We start from the raw sequence: 14,598 nt of genomic DNA, 5'->3' as shown, positions 1-14,598 counted from the left end.
CTGTCAGATGACTTCTGAACTGAATAACATATGTTACACAAACTAGACAAGAAAAACTTAGCAAAATGTGGTTTAACAATGAAAAAAATTACTGTCTAATTTCAAAATACTGCAAATCATCCCAAATCTGAAATTGAGGACATGTAGTGTTGTAAGAACAAAACAATCACTTCTTATTTTCTAATTAAGTACATCATCTCTTCTTCCACACTAAATCCTCATTGTTTCAGACAAAGGGGTGAAATACAGAAGCCAATTCCATATACTGCAGCAGGAGAAGGCAGAGAAGAGAAAGCAAACTCTGGTTCATCAGCTAATATGGTGCAAATCAGTCAAAATAGCAGTGTCTACACAAGGCTCCTGCCAGTCTCCTTTGCACTCTAAGTTTGGTAGAATCACAGAGGACATCCTCCAAAACTTATTCTTGCAAGTTCCCAACTTCATGTTCACCACTTATTCATCATCTCTCTTTTACAGATTCATCCCCCTGGCTTAAGGTAACTTTAGTTTTGATGATGATACTCCTTTCCATTCAGCTTAGACCATAGAATTTCGGTTTTATACAGCAAGAAATAAATTACTGTTCAGTAAAATATCAGTCTCCAGAAAGCATCTGCCTAAAGATAATAAAGGCCACATATTGTTAAGGAATAAAGAGGAAAGCACAATTACCTTATAAACTTCTTAGGATGGACCAAATGTGTTACTCTGATCTTAATCACAAGTATTAGCTTCCTAATTCCTCACAAAATATGAAACAACTCTAAATGAACTGTATTTAACTGAAATTCATTTTGTATACCTATATAACATAATAAAATAAAAATAAGTAAAATAAATAAATTTTTAAAATTAAAAATAAAAATAAAAATTTAGAAAAGGAAAACCAAACCCCAAACCAAAAAAATATAAAATAAAAAATTTAAATAGCTTCTAAAAATAATTTCAAATTAAATAAATTTAAAATAAAATTAAAAATAACATACAAATTAAAACATTAAAGAAGTAAAATATTTTTTTAAATGTAATGTAATTTATTTGATCCGATATCTTCACAATTATACTGGCATCAGCAACAAAACAGTATTTCCTCAAAATGGATAATAAAAGTAGATAAATGTTCAAAACAAGTATATTATTATTAATTTAATCTTTTATTATAGACATACAGTGAAAACATCAAGCTATGTTCACACAGCCCCTGAAATGCAGTCATTTTATTGTGGAAACGTGTCCTCATCACTTGGATTAAACAAAATCCTTAACTAACTCTTGTCTCTAGTTTGTGAATCATCCAGAATAAGACAGACTGGACAAAAGCTCATCATCTGTTTATCCAATATCTCAGGCATTCTGGCCAGCACCCTGCTATTCTCTAAACACAGCCCATTCTTGAGAAGTTGTGCTTACTCATAGCAGTATTAAAAAAAAAGAAAAAAAACCAATCCACACAAAACCCTTCACCCAAGTCCAGCCAAACAAACTCAAGCCTATAAACTTTCCAATTACTACACAAGGGAGTAAGGACACAGGACATCTATTTCCACCAAACATGTTTCCGTAGCGATCCTTAAATACAGACTTCCAGTGGTGTATTATTGCTCCTTACACAGCTTCAGGTCAAGACAGCTAGTTATAATAACATAAGGTTCTACCAAGAGATCTCTTATATTGCAGCTCCACCCTTTCACATGATAGAATGCAAACAAAATATTTCTCAGAGTACTCACAAATTCAAAAGAAATGCCATAATAATGAGTTTTCTTCATGATGGACTGGAAAGTACATGGAACAAGTAGGCAAGTGTTTGGGACTTGACACACACCACCATCACCCCTTTGTGGTAAGTGGAAAAACCCTGCCGTGGTTTACTTCTGCAGCTTAGCAATCACCTTTCACACAAAAATGTAAGAATTTTCTGTTTTAAGGGCACTTCAAAATTTTTATCTTAAAACAGAACTGCATACATGGCTGGAAGTAGAGACACCAATTAGTTTTCATTATTTTCTTTTAACCTTGTTATTCATGTAAACAATTATAGAAAGCTAGAATTATTTTCTAAATGCATCACTGTGATGCAGGACCAGCATATTCTTCGTTCAGGCTAATGGAAACTTGTGAATTACTAGTGATTGAATTGTCAATCATTCAAACAAGTAAATAGCTTTGCTCCTCCAAATTAAGCTTTCAGAAGATTTTCACAGCCATTTAACCTCAGTACCTCACTATTTTTGCGTTGTTAGTTCTGTCCTGTGCAGAAATCTTCATCTCGAGATACTGGGAAAATTTTGAGATCCACAAGTCGGTATTCTCCCAGATTCTCAAGTTGAATTTCTGAGATCTGGCAAGTACAGCCTTTCACCAACACCTGAACACTGTTTAATACATCAATCCCAGCCAGGTCAACTGTTGTCAGAAAAACACTTAGAACATTAATTGCACAGCCAGTCCTTCAGTAAGAGACTTTCCCCAATTTGAGCTTGCCATACTCTACATCCAATAGAAATAGCTACTTGAACAGGAGGTGCCTTTTAGAGCCAAACTCCTCAAGACAGCGGGTAAATGAACACTGAGAAGGCAGGGAACTGACAAAATCAAACTGGGATTCACATGCCTTTGTGGGGCAACACATTATTTTGGTAATGGAAAAGTAGTGGGCAGTCATAAAAGATTTCCTAACATGACAGCTTGTTAAGCTGCAAGTAGCCTACAAACCTGGGACTATTTTCTCTTCTTGGTGTCACTGTGTTACATAAAAACTTTAAGAAGTCCTTCTCTCTCTAGCTGCTTATCACTGTACTTCTGAAATGGGAATTACCTCCCAAATCTGCTGCCAATTTGCTGTGTAATGGACCCTAGCCTGTTTTAATAAGAAATAAAAGTTGCATCAGAAGAACTAACTACATTCCTACTGTTTAAGCTAACTCAGCTTCTTTTTATTCCAATGGGTAAGGAAGTGCTGATGTCACAGACCTTCAGGAAAACAGGAGTGCTGTAAAGACATGCATCTAGACTTCACATTCAGTTTCAGAAGGCTAAGGAGTTTTTGCTTTTCTTTTCCTAAAAGGTGTACATAAAGTTGCTTGTTATTGCAGTATTGATCTGAATATCACACTTGCCAGTTTCAAAATGGGAATAGATATATCCTTTTGCTTGAAAGGTGTGTTGGGAAAAATCAGCTGGCAGATATTTAAAACCTTTCTGTAGATCCATACTAAGCACCACAAAGACCAGTTCTGTGGTCAGGTAAAATTACCAGCTCTGTGTTCATTCTGTGCTATGGACAGAGAGCTTTAGAAAAAGCACTGGCTACTCTTCAAACCATGACAACAGTAATAGTAGCTTTGCACTGCATGTATACAATCTTTCTATTAATATATTTTGATATATTAAAACATGTTTTGATATATTAAAACACGTACATAAACATCCATAAGAGCTGCTAATTTTTAAAAATTATACAAGCAACAGATTTATAATTATTAGGAGTAATTTTCTACTAATCTTAGCAAAGCTTAAGAAAACAGTCCTTCTGATTAGAAGGACAAAACCACAATAGTCCAGGAAAACCAGTCTGCAGTAAATCATGTGTAGTGCATAGTGACAAACAGTATCCATGCTGAGGAAAGATGTTTGGGTTAGTGCTTTCTGTTGGAGGATTCTATGAACACTCTTAACAGATGGATGGAGAGAGGGTGTCCTGATAAATTACATACATCTCTGCTCCTATTTGAATTGTAAATACAATGTTGATACTACCTACCCTGTGAATAAGTTGCAGCACACACTTACATAATCATTTGCTAATGCAGTGTTGAAAAAAATGCTTGCTGTTAGAAGCATGACAAAGGGCTCTGAATGGAAGTAAAAAACAGTTAATATTGAATACTATCTTTGTAAACAGATTTTGATGGATTTAGCTCCAACATATTTTAAATAAGAGACTAAAACTGCAATTAGGATATTGAAGGTCTTCAGGATTGAATCCCTTGTAAATTGCTACATGAAATGTGAAAATTGTCCCTCAGAATTAATAAATACCGCATTTTATCAAAACAACACATTCTCAGCTATCCTTTATGAATAGAAATTTTGAAAACACTACATCTTCCAGTTCCTTGAACCCAAGTATTCAGCACAGTGAATATAAGGCTGGGAAGTTAAAATTAAAAAGACTGTTTTTAAATCTCATCCAGACTTGCATTCTTATTTTGAGTGAGCCCAGTTGCATCCAGACTGAAGATGGTAATATTTCCCATCTTGTGGGTTTGAGTGTTATTTTGAGTATATAACAGGCAGAGACTGGGTGGGCACAACCACCTGAAAGTATCATGGGCAGGAAGCACAGGCACAGGATGGAAACAACATCATGCAGCACAGGTGCAGCCTTAAGCAATCTATCTTGGACAAAAACCTTGCTAAATTCTAAAGCCTCTTCATTTAGTGAAGGGAAAACTGCAATCAAAAGGTTAAAGACTGCAGTTAAATAATTGCTGTAGCCATGACCCCTGGGTTGCTGTAGCATGACACAAGGTCCTTTGCCCAGGGGCTGGCACACGCTGCTGCTCATTGCTGCAGGAGCCATCTTTTATGTGCTCACTGACACGTGGCAGGAAGTTACATGCAATGTACAGGCATTCACAAACAAGGTAAAATCTTGTCTTCTAGCAGATCGCAAAAGTCTCATGTCTCCATGCAGCCTGAACAAGCAGAATGCCTCAACACACACGTACTCAAGCCTTTCCTCTGAGTTACTGCACTCACAGGGTCTTGAGAGTTGTTTAAAAGAGAACAGCCATAAATTGTTTTCTATTACGTAAGCACCAGAACAGATTCTTCTATTGTACTCTTTTCATAGTACTCAAAAACTGCAGATAGTGGTAAGGGACAACTGCCTTTATGAATTGAAAGACTGCCAAAAATGCTTTCAACTAAGCGCACTATAGAACTGTGATAGTTTCTTTTGTATCACAAAGCCATAAGAAATTTCTCTTTAAATTACTCATTAGTAGAAATAGTTTTGTCTTTGTGAAGCCATTTCTCTCAGTGCAGACAACTGTGATAGGGGCTCCCTCTAGTGTCTTAGCTCTGACACAAACTTGGAATTATAAAAGATTGCATCGGTCATTTTTAAGTGCCAACATCCTACTTAAGTTACCTTCTATAAAAAAGTTCACTGTTCATGAAAAGCAAAAACCACATTCCCAGTTAAACAGGTTTATGTATTTGTACATATCAAATTCTTAAATCAGTGTAGTAAATGTTGCTGTTCCATTTAACAATCATAAGATCCAAATATTATGTAATTACACATGCAACTTCACACTGAAGTGCAAAGGAAGGAAAACATTACATGAAATCCATTTTGAGATATTTTAAAAATCCAAAACTAAGCTTAGAAGTAGATCCTCTATTTGTATATTTTAAAAAAAGAATCTTTTTAATTACCTAAATGAATACCTTACATTTATGTAAAAATATCTTTTCCCATGAACACCTTAAAGTTGTTTCAGTAATTCAAGTAGAATTCACAGCAGCCTGGAGTTTGATCTTGCTTGATCCAGGTCAGTAGAGGCTTTCCTCACTGATACAAGCATGAGAACACACAAGTAGGTTATTAAATGCTCCACAATAACTAAATCAGGGCATAAAAAGTGTCCAGGTAGATGGACAACTTTGCCATAAATTAGTTAAAATTGTATTAAAAGCCACACTAATGGAAGACACATTCTTGTCTTCCACTCACAAGCCCAAGCCATTCTTTTCCCACCAAGCACACCAGAGAAGCCAAGCTGAAGCAGCATGGATGGGCCAGTAGGCTGAACCAAGAAAGACTTAGTTTTTCCTCCCTAAGCAAAGGAAACCCATATTGTGAATCTCAGGATACTGTCCCTGACACAATGCCATGAGCAGCTCCATGTAAATGTTTAATATTTCTTCTTCCATATCATACAAGCAGCAGTTTTGACAAGGCATATAAGAATTTCACAATAAATTGTTTTATTTCATTTTCTAGAAACTGCTAAAAGAAAAAAACTGAAAAAAAACCCCCACAAATTTTACATGCATAAAATCCCTATGCAAATCTAGCTCTTGCTCAACCTTGTGTTTTTATATTCTCTTTCCCACTCATTGGAGAACACAGAGCTTTGCCGCGAGAAAAGTATATTTTAGATATGACAGCCTCTTCTAGGACAAATAAAGCATTACCTGTAACCTGACAATTACATATATGCAATTAGCAGAGCTGCATATATAGGATACAACCAAAATAAACCTGTAGATTAGAATCTGTCATTGACAGAAATACAAAAAAAAAAAAAGACTCATGCTTCCCTCACTTCCTAATGCTAGGATTCACACTCTCATTTTGCTCCACAGTCCTCAATTTAAATATATTTTACTTTAAAAAATAAAACTAAATATTTAGCACATCACTAGATTGAGGCCTATTAAGCCCTCTTCAGAACAGTTAATATTTTTCATCTAACATTTTTTCCTTGCAATGTCCATGGGGCATTGCTAAGGCTGGTTTCAGTCATCCTCTGCAAATTCACTGAATGGCACAGAAACCCAGAGTACTCTGGTGGGACCCACCAGGATGATTGAGTCCAACTCTAAGGTGAACGGCCCATAGAGGGAACAGGTACAATGAACAGAGTCTGACACCTTCATTATCTCAGTCTTCCTTAAATTCCTTGGCTGAGCACAGACCCTGGCTGTACAATCCCTCAAACAGTGGCACTGTTTAAAAGAACATGTTGAACGGCATCAGGCAGAGCCTTGGGCTTTTAGTACATATATGCCAGAGTTCAATCAGTTAACAGAACTACAGACTTAGAGGAACTAGATTCTAATAGGGTTTCTCATTTTTTTTTTTATTACCTTATATTAGTAAGAACCAAGACAAATGGAAATAAATACATGATGTCATTTTTTCCTTTCTTGATTCTTCAGTGCAAAATTACATGGATAATTATATCCCAGATTTTCATTACTAATGCAGTTAACACTTCTTTTAGTTTTAGCTATTAGTAAAACAAGGTAGCCCTCATCATTATGGGCTGGAAAGTATTGCCAAATATTGCATACATCATCACCTAGGTTTTCAAACACAAAATTAATTTACAACCTTCTACAAAGCTCAATTAGCCTACAATTCATATGAACTGCCTTATATCTTTCATAGGTGCTACAGATCTCCACAGGCTAGGTAAATAATGGTTTGGGTTCAGGGTTTTTTAGCATGCTTGGAAGATAAATTTTTGAAAACTAATCAAAGGAATAAATAGCCATCAATTTAAGTCTGTCCAGGGAGAACCCCTTTTGGTAGCTGTGTATTTTATGTCCAAGAGTTTCGGTCAACATTCTCTCTAATCCTTAAAATACTGCATCCCTCAATACAACATCAAATTTATATTTAGTCTGTGATTGAAATAGTTTTATGGAAACATCCTATACAAAATAAGATCAAACAAATAAAGTGAGTAGTTATTCTGACCTGTGTGTCCAGAGAAGGTCAATGGGAATGGTGAAAGATCTGGAGCAGAAGTCTTCTGAGGAGTGACTGAGGAAATTGGAGTTGTTCAGCCTGACAAAAAGAAGGCTCCGTAGCCTTATCACTCTCCAGCTACCTGAAAGGAGGGTGTAAGAGAGGTTGGGGGTCAGTCTCTTCTCCCAAGTAACAAATGAGAGGACCAAAGAAAATAGCCCTATGTTGTCCCCTTATTTCAAAAGTTCCCATACCTTCTCAGTGATTTCTCATGGGCAGCTCCTGACAGAACTGCCTCCTTCTTCTTCATGGCCAACAACTCCAACTCCCTTCACAGCAGAACCAACAAATTCCATCTCTCCTCACAGCACAACCAAGAAACTCCGTCTCTCTCCTCACCCAGCTAACCCACTCTTTTGTAGCACTTGTCTTATTGGACACAGCTGTGGCCTGTTAAGGGCAGGCCTGCTCCTAATCTTGGGTGATTAGTACAGCTGCAGCTCCTCAGGTGTGAGACTGCCTTCTGCACTATTTTCTTACATTCTATCCCCTCCACAGCCCTAAGTTATGCCATGGAAGATTTAGACTGGATATTAGGAAAAATTTGCTGTTAGACTTCATGATCTTGGATGTCTTTTCCAACTTAAATAGTTCTATGATCCTAAACCACTTCTCTATTGAGCTCCTTAGGAAATCAGCAGCCACAAGAGCCAACCCACTATCCTACCTCCAGCAGGGTAACTTTGCAGCTCCAAGCTCTTACTGCAGCTAGTCCAGCAGACTGTTTTGCCTGGGGCTGAACCAAGGCAAATATTCTTAAACCAGACCAAGGCAGCTCTTCTGGGAGCTTTGCTTTGTAAGGTGCATGGCATGGAGCGAAAACAGACAGATCTGAGCATTAAATTGCTGCCTCCTAGCTGGGATGAGTTCCATGTTTTTTCCCTTCATAGAGGATAATACTGGAAAAACATCCCTTTCAACTGAGCCTGGTACTTTCTGATCCAGTGCTCTTCCATAAGCCCACTGTGCTGCTGAGGTCAGTGCAATTGGGTGAGCCCAACTTCTCTGTGCCACAGCCCAGTTCAGACAAGTGGCTGCACTCTCACATCCCTGACTTCATCAGAGACAGTCCTGCCTGGAACACAGAAGCAAATCCAGGTGGGAGCTGAGCCTGTGTGGTACCCAGGTCCCACTGCAAGAGCACACAAGCTGGCACCGCTCTCCTCCTGCCATGGTCCCAGGGCAAGACAGAGCTGCTGGAGGGCAGGCTCACACCTGCCATCCCCCCGAGCACAGCCAGCTTAAACAACAGCAGGGCTTGAATGCTGAGAGTAAAGGTGTTTATTCCAAAGACAACTACAAAGCCCCTAGTAAATCCAGTACTTTTGAACAAATGCCAAGCAGTTTAAAACTGCTTACATACCTACAATAAATATCAAAGACAATCAGGATTGAAGCATGTTGATTTGCAATGTATGAATGATAGTTTACATAACAAAAATTAATCACAGTAACTGGCTTCAACCGCATTCTGACAAATTCTTGCATCAAGTGAATACATTATGGCATTTCTGTAGCATTTAAATCTATGACCTTGATTGCACAGATTAAAGTTCTGCCAACATTCACACACACATTTGTTTGTTTTTTGAAGTATAAGCCCTTCAGTGTAATCATGGTTTGGGTTGTTTTTTTTTCATATGCACATGAATGCAAAGTGCTCATTGAGCTGAGACCATGTGTGCTGAACAGTTCCCTCTTACTTTGAATAGCATTTAATTCATAATAGTGCTACTAATAGCCTTTTATTTGCTAATAAGAAACAACATATTTTACAACAACTTTTCACATTAAACATAAATCAAGAACAGAGTCAAAATCAAACATAAGCATTTTTTAAAATTCAGACACCACTTAGTAAAGAAGCTGAAATAACACAAGCTGTCCAGGGTTGTGAAGAAGACATTGTGATAGTTCCCAGGGAATTAATAAAATTACACCAGTTCACACCACAAGAAAAGCAGTTTAGGATCCAGCCCAGCAACGAGACTGGTCATTTAAAACAGTGGAGTTTTGAATTTAGCACACATGTTTATGGCAAATGTCCCAAGTGCCGACTGAATTGATAGATGCTTTAAAGCATCTATTCCTTAGAAATCTTTGCTTTATTACAATTTCAGCATATAAGTTATAACTATATGATGATTCAAAGCATGAATTAAGGATCTATTATGGATCATGAATGTAACACAAGCAGAGGGAACAATTTTAAAGGAATACAGATAAAAATAATGCTGTTAACATTAGTTTTAAATTAATGAGGAAGTTGAGTTGGCAGTCATTCCTCAGGCTCATTAAAGATAGCTGAATGTGAATCACAAGAAATTTAAAATAATGTATTTGGTTTATCCACTGGGAGTTTAAACATTTTCTTTCCGTTATAAGTAATAAATACAATGTAAACAAAGTAGCAATGAAAATAAATCAGTTTTAAATTCTCTGCACTATCTCAAAGGCTTAAACTGCATCACCCTGTACAGTCAGATGTATAAGCAATGTATATGACATACCAGTGGAAATGAATGCTTTTCCTCACAATGCCACCTTCAGAACCTAATTAAGCATGATACCTAATGTAAAACCCCCACTGTATTTTAAGACAGCTACAATATAGATTGAAGAGGTCATGTTAACACAGAACCCAAGTGTATGCAATTTGGTGTTTTATTCTAGAACACATCCATAATGGATAAATCTCTACTTGTTTGCAGTGTGGAAGGGACAGCAGCAGCTCCCCAGACAACAACAGTCAAACACCTGATTCATTCTTCAATAGTAAAATATTAAATAAAACCAAAGGAATGACCTATGTGAGGAACAGTTGTGTTTCTAGTCTGTAGACAAGCTGCCACAGTGTGTAGGAGAACACAGCGATAAATTGAAGATGCATGGTTTCCACTACATGCTGCATGTTATGGTTCAGGTTAGAAGAAATGCAACAGCCACGAGGAAATACTGAAGCACAAAGACAAACAGAATGCAATTCTGAGACTTGTACACCAACCCTGTGCAAATAACACCATACAGCTTGCTCTGAGAAGTCACCCACTTTACAAGAATAATGCTCATGATGTCCAAGGCTATTTTTGTGACTAAATGTTCATCAGTGAGACTAAACATTACAGCCTGGGGCACTAATACAGAAAGGTACTAATCTTTAAATAACTAAACCAGTATACCCAAGCAGTCCCTTTCACTGCCTTCAACAAGCAAGACTTGTTATCTCCTAGCTTCAAACCAAATTTGCCCAATCACTGACTTCTTTCACCTTTATAACTTTTGCCTCTGCTTCCTGTGAACACATCTTTTCCCAGTCCAAGTAGCTAGATTTGGACTAAAGGGTCTACAAAGGGAATAACTGCACTCCATAAAGAGCACAGCACCCAGGTATAAACTCATCAACTGGTTAATGAGTTTATGGTTTAAAGCAGAAAATCTGGGTTTCAGCCTGGAGCAAGTCACCCAGCCAGACATGCACACACACCAGGAGAACCACCATTAAGGAACAAGAAAGCTTTGCAGTGAAGGCAGGAAGCAGGAGAAACAGACTTTTCTCATTTTGTCCTAACTCATAGAATCAGCTTAAAGTCAATAACTGGACTTTCTCTTCATGGGCCATAGCTGTAGTATGCAGTTTGTGGAGATGGGAAATGTCTGTAGTGCAATAGGAATGTTTTGTTTTGTTTCCAAACAGTGCCAGACAGCTCAGAATTGCCGAAAAGGGGCCAGTGCACCACACAGTGGCTGTAAGTCAGCAGAATTAGAGCAGGCTGCTAAAACTCTGAAACCCCCAAAGGGAAGTTTGAGTGATAAAGGAGAAGCTGAGAGCTCATCTTGTACAACGTATTGACTAAATACTGTGAATATTAAGAACATCCTCCATTTTTTGCCCTTTTCTTGTACATTGACAGATGACTGCTACTCTTTTCCAATGTGACACATCTATAATTTTTCAAGGTTTCTGCTTTGATTTAGACTTTTTGAAGAGCTGTAATCTTGGTGTTTATTTCTGTTTTTTTTAATAAAAACTTCTTCAAGGATACTCAGCTCCACCAGCTGCTACACTGCTGCAGTTTGCATGCCCCTCTATGTGAGGCCTCACTGCAGATGGGGAGCTTTTTAAGTCCCATTCAAGTTTATGGCTTTGCATACAAATTAGTCACCCAATCCTGAAAATATTACTGAATTAGGAACAACTCTTATGCCAATACAGAGGAAGGGAAGACAGGGGTGTTGGAATCAAATCTGTCAACATTTTTACCCTTTCAGCTAACTATAGTGAAGTCATCTCTGAATGTCTCTTCACCTAAGATGCCTGAAAATCCTGCAAAATATTGGCTCTCACAGCTTATTTGTCCTATTTTGATTTACAAAAGCACAGGTGTTAACACTGTGTTCTTATAACAGTGTCTGTATATATAAAACTGCGCATCAAAACAGTTATAAAGATTTCTGTGAAGGTATTAGGAAACAAAGTGAGATGCAAGGCCCTGGAATGTACAAGACAAAAAACCACTTTATAACACCATAGCCAGGAATTAAAAAATCAACAACTAGCAGACCACATCAGACAGAAAGCATATTTTTGTGTTCAAGGTCTGTAAAGAAACCCCTAGACTGTGAAGAACATGTTACAGGAAACTTCTGCCCCCACAGCTACACCTCATTTTATCTCCTCATCTTTTCAAAATTGGCACAAACCACCCTGCAAACAGCTTTCCAACTGCATCAGAGAACCTCCAAATAAACCTGGAAGTCCCAAACAAATACAGCTTTGCCTGTTCAATTCACCATGCTCCATTTACAGATTTTGAAAACCTGCTAACAAGGATAAGGAATTCCTTGTGAGCTCCTTTGAATGTTTAGGTTTTAGTTTGGATTCGGCAGGTGGCTTTCATTTGTGCAAGGATTCCCCAGGAATTTTGCCACTGGGAATGACTGAAGAGACATCTCCCTTCTGCTCACACCCCTTCTCCTGCCAGGAGACACAAGTTATGTGATTCTGGGAGTTCATGCTGACTCTTCAGCAGCCTGCAAGACGAGCTAGTCTGCAGCACTCTGGCCTGAAAGAGCTGTGTCTCATGACACTTTCAGCTGCTGAGCACCAAGGAAGTAGTTTGGAGGAAAAGGCCCAACTGATGAATGGAATACAATAAAACCCAGTTCCTCGTCAATTACCCACCATGCAAAGTACAGAAAGCATCAAACTGCAGCTTTTGATCTTTAAACTGTTAGCAAGAACAAGAAACTTTACTGACAAAAATTGGTACATTAAAATAAAGTTCAAAAAGTGCTAAATGAACAGAATTTCTGTTCAAAGTCCTCTTCATTAACAGTTACTGCATATTTCACTGCAGGGAAAAAATAAGCAAGTCCTTATGAAAGCTGAATGCTAATTTTAAAGCAATCAAAAATGCATAGATGTTTTAAATTAAAAGAAATGGCTTTCTAACATCTTGACTCTTTTAACAGAAGCAGATGGTTTATATTGCTTTACTGCTTAATTAAACATTTTATATATTCTGTAAAATGGTATTTGATGGTGCACTTTCCAACTGGCTTTCTAAATTTAAATTACAAAGTAATTTTATGTACGTACCATATTAATCAGATAATTAATTAAAATATTCATATCTAATACCAGCTTACTGACCTAGCTTCTATCTTCTAACACATGAAAAATCTAGTTGTCCACTGCATTCCTATTTCTTCTTGACGGTAATACTAACTTTTTCCATAATTCTACTGGTTTCCTTTATTTTAAATAGTCCTAATTTAAAAGCCAATATTTTAGATTTTCTCCTTTTTATCTCCTTTACAAAATCAGGATAAATAAGATGAAATATTTTATGAAATGAAATATTAAAACAAACACCAAACAAGATACAGGTTTGGATACTGCTGTAAAAGCTAGACATGACTACTGATGAGTGTGAGAGGTTTGAGATAATGAAGAAGGCCTAATGAACTCACTTAGAAAGCATTTCATAAAAGACAAAAAGGTACGCTGTCCCCAAGTTCCCCAGGGGAAAACAAAATCAGGTTATGCAGCTCCACAAAGCCACAATCAGACAGTTGGCAGAAAAAGGAGGGATGAACAGAAAAAAAATGAGCCTAGTGAGAAAAGTTCTCGAAATCCTTATTATGTACAAATTTGATGTGGTAGTTCCAGCAAAAGGAAGGGTTTCACAATTATTATGTATAGTTCCTGGCATGTCTTTATAGAGCTGTTTCAAAACAAACAGTAGAAGGCAGAAATAGACAAAACAACAATACAGTCACTGAGCCAGGGTTTTTTTAACTCACTACCAAAGGCAACCTTAGACTAGAATGAACTTCAGTCTGTTCTCTGGGTTTATGGATCAAAGAGGTGAGAAAAAGTAACAGTGTGTGCACAAATGGCCCTGCTTAGCTACACTGCGGCGGCGTCCTTACACAAGCAGGTGACAAATGCCTATCACAAAGTGCAGCGTGAATTAAGTGACTTGTGAGTCATGTGGAGTCCTTTGGGACACGAGACATTACACCCTTCATGAAAACCAAAGGCTTGGCACTAGGGCACACTGCACATTTTAAGATACAGCAGCTTTTCCTGGTGCTTCCTGGCCTCTTGTTCACCACCCTGAAGCTCAGAACTCCAAGTCCCTCCTGCTCCCCTTGAGCCAAGGCCACACCACTGAGCAGGGGAGAAAACCAAAACATTCACAGATATTCCTTAATCGATGAAACGCTGCTATGTAACAGCACAGTTCTTCATGTATGACCAGCACAGTGTACAAAGAGAAGCAACCCATTTAGACATGCAAACAATTTCATAAAAATCAGCAGCTGAAAAAAAAAAGTAACCCAACACAAAAAAACCCCCAAACAAAAAAACCAACAACAACACAACAAAGAAACAACAAAAAAAAAAAAGTGAAGCATTTTATTCAATCAGAACATCAACTTGAAAAAAAATTCAGCAATATGATAAACCTAGGATAGCTAGGTGGTAAAGTGATCAGAATCTTCAAGACTATATAAAAGCATTCACTCACCATCTCTTT

At 37.6% G+C, this 14,598-nt stretch overlaps 1 protein-coding gene across 1 annotated transcript in view; it reads right to left on the bottom strand.

The window, feature by feature from the left end:
• PDE1A (phosphodiesterase 1A) overlaps nt 1-14,598 on the bottom strand; it is a 194,353-nt gene that overhangs the window by 178,480 nt on the left and 1,275 nt on the right. Inside the window, exon 2 of the mRNA XM_064719019.1 lies at nt 7,502-7,634. The gene's annotated coding sequence lies outside the window, so the exon portion shown is untranslated. The remainder of the gene's footprint in view (nt 1-7,501; nt 7,635-14,598) is intronic.

Source organism: Zonotrichia leucophrys, chromosome 7 (assembly GCF_028769735.1).
Source record: "Zonotrichia leucophrys gambelii isolate GWCS_2022_RI chromosome 7, RI_Zleu_2.0, whole genome shotgun sequence".
NCBI lineage: Eukaryota > Metazoa > Chordata > Aves > Passeriformes > Passerellidae > Zonotrichia > Zonotrichia leucophrys.
The sequence above is the reverse complement of the archived record's forward strand: the minus strand, read 5'-3'. Positions and strand labels throughout refer to the sequence as shown.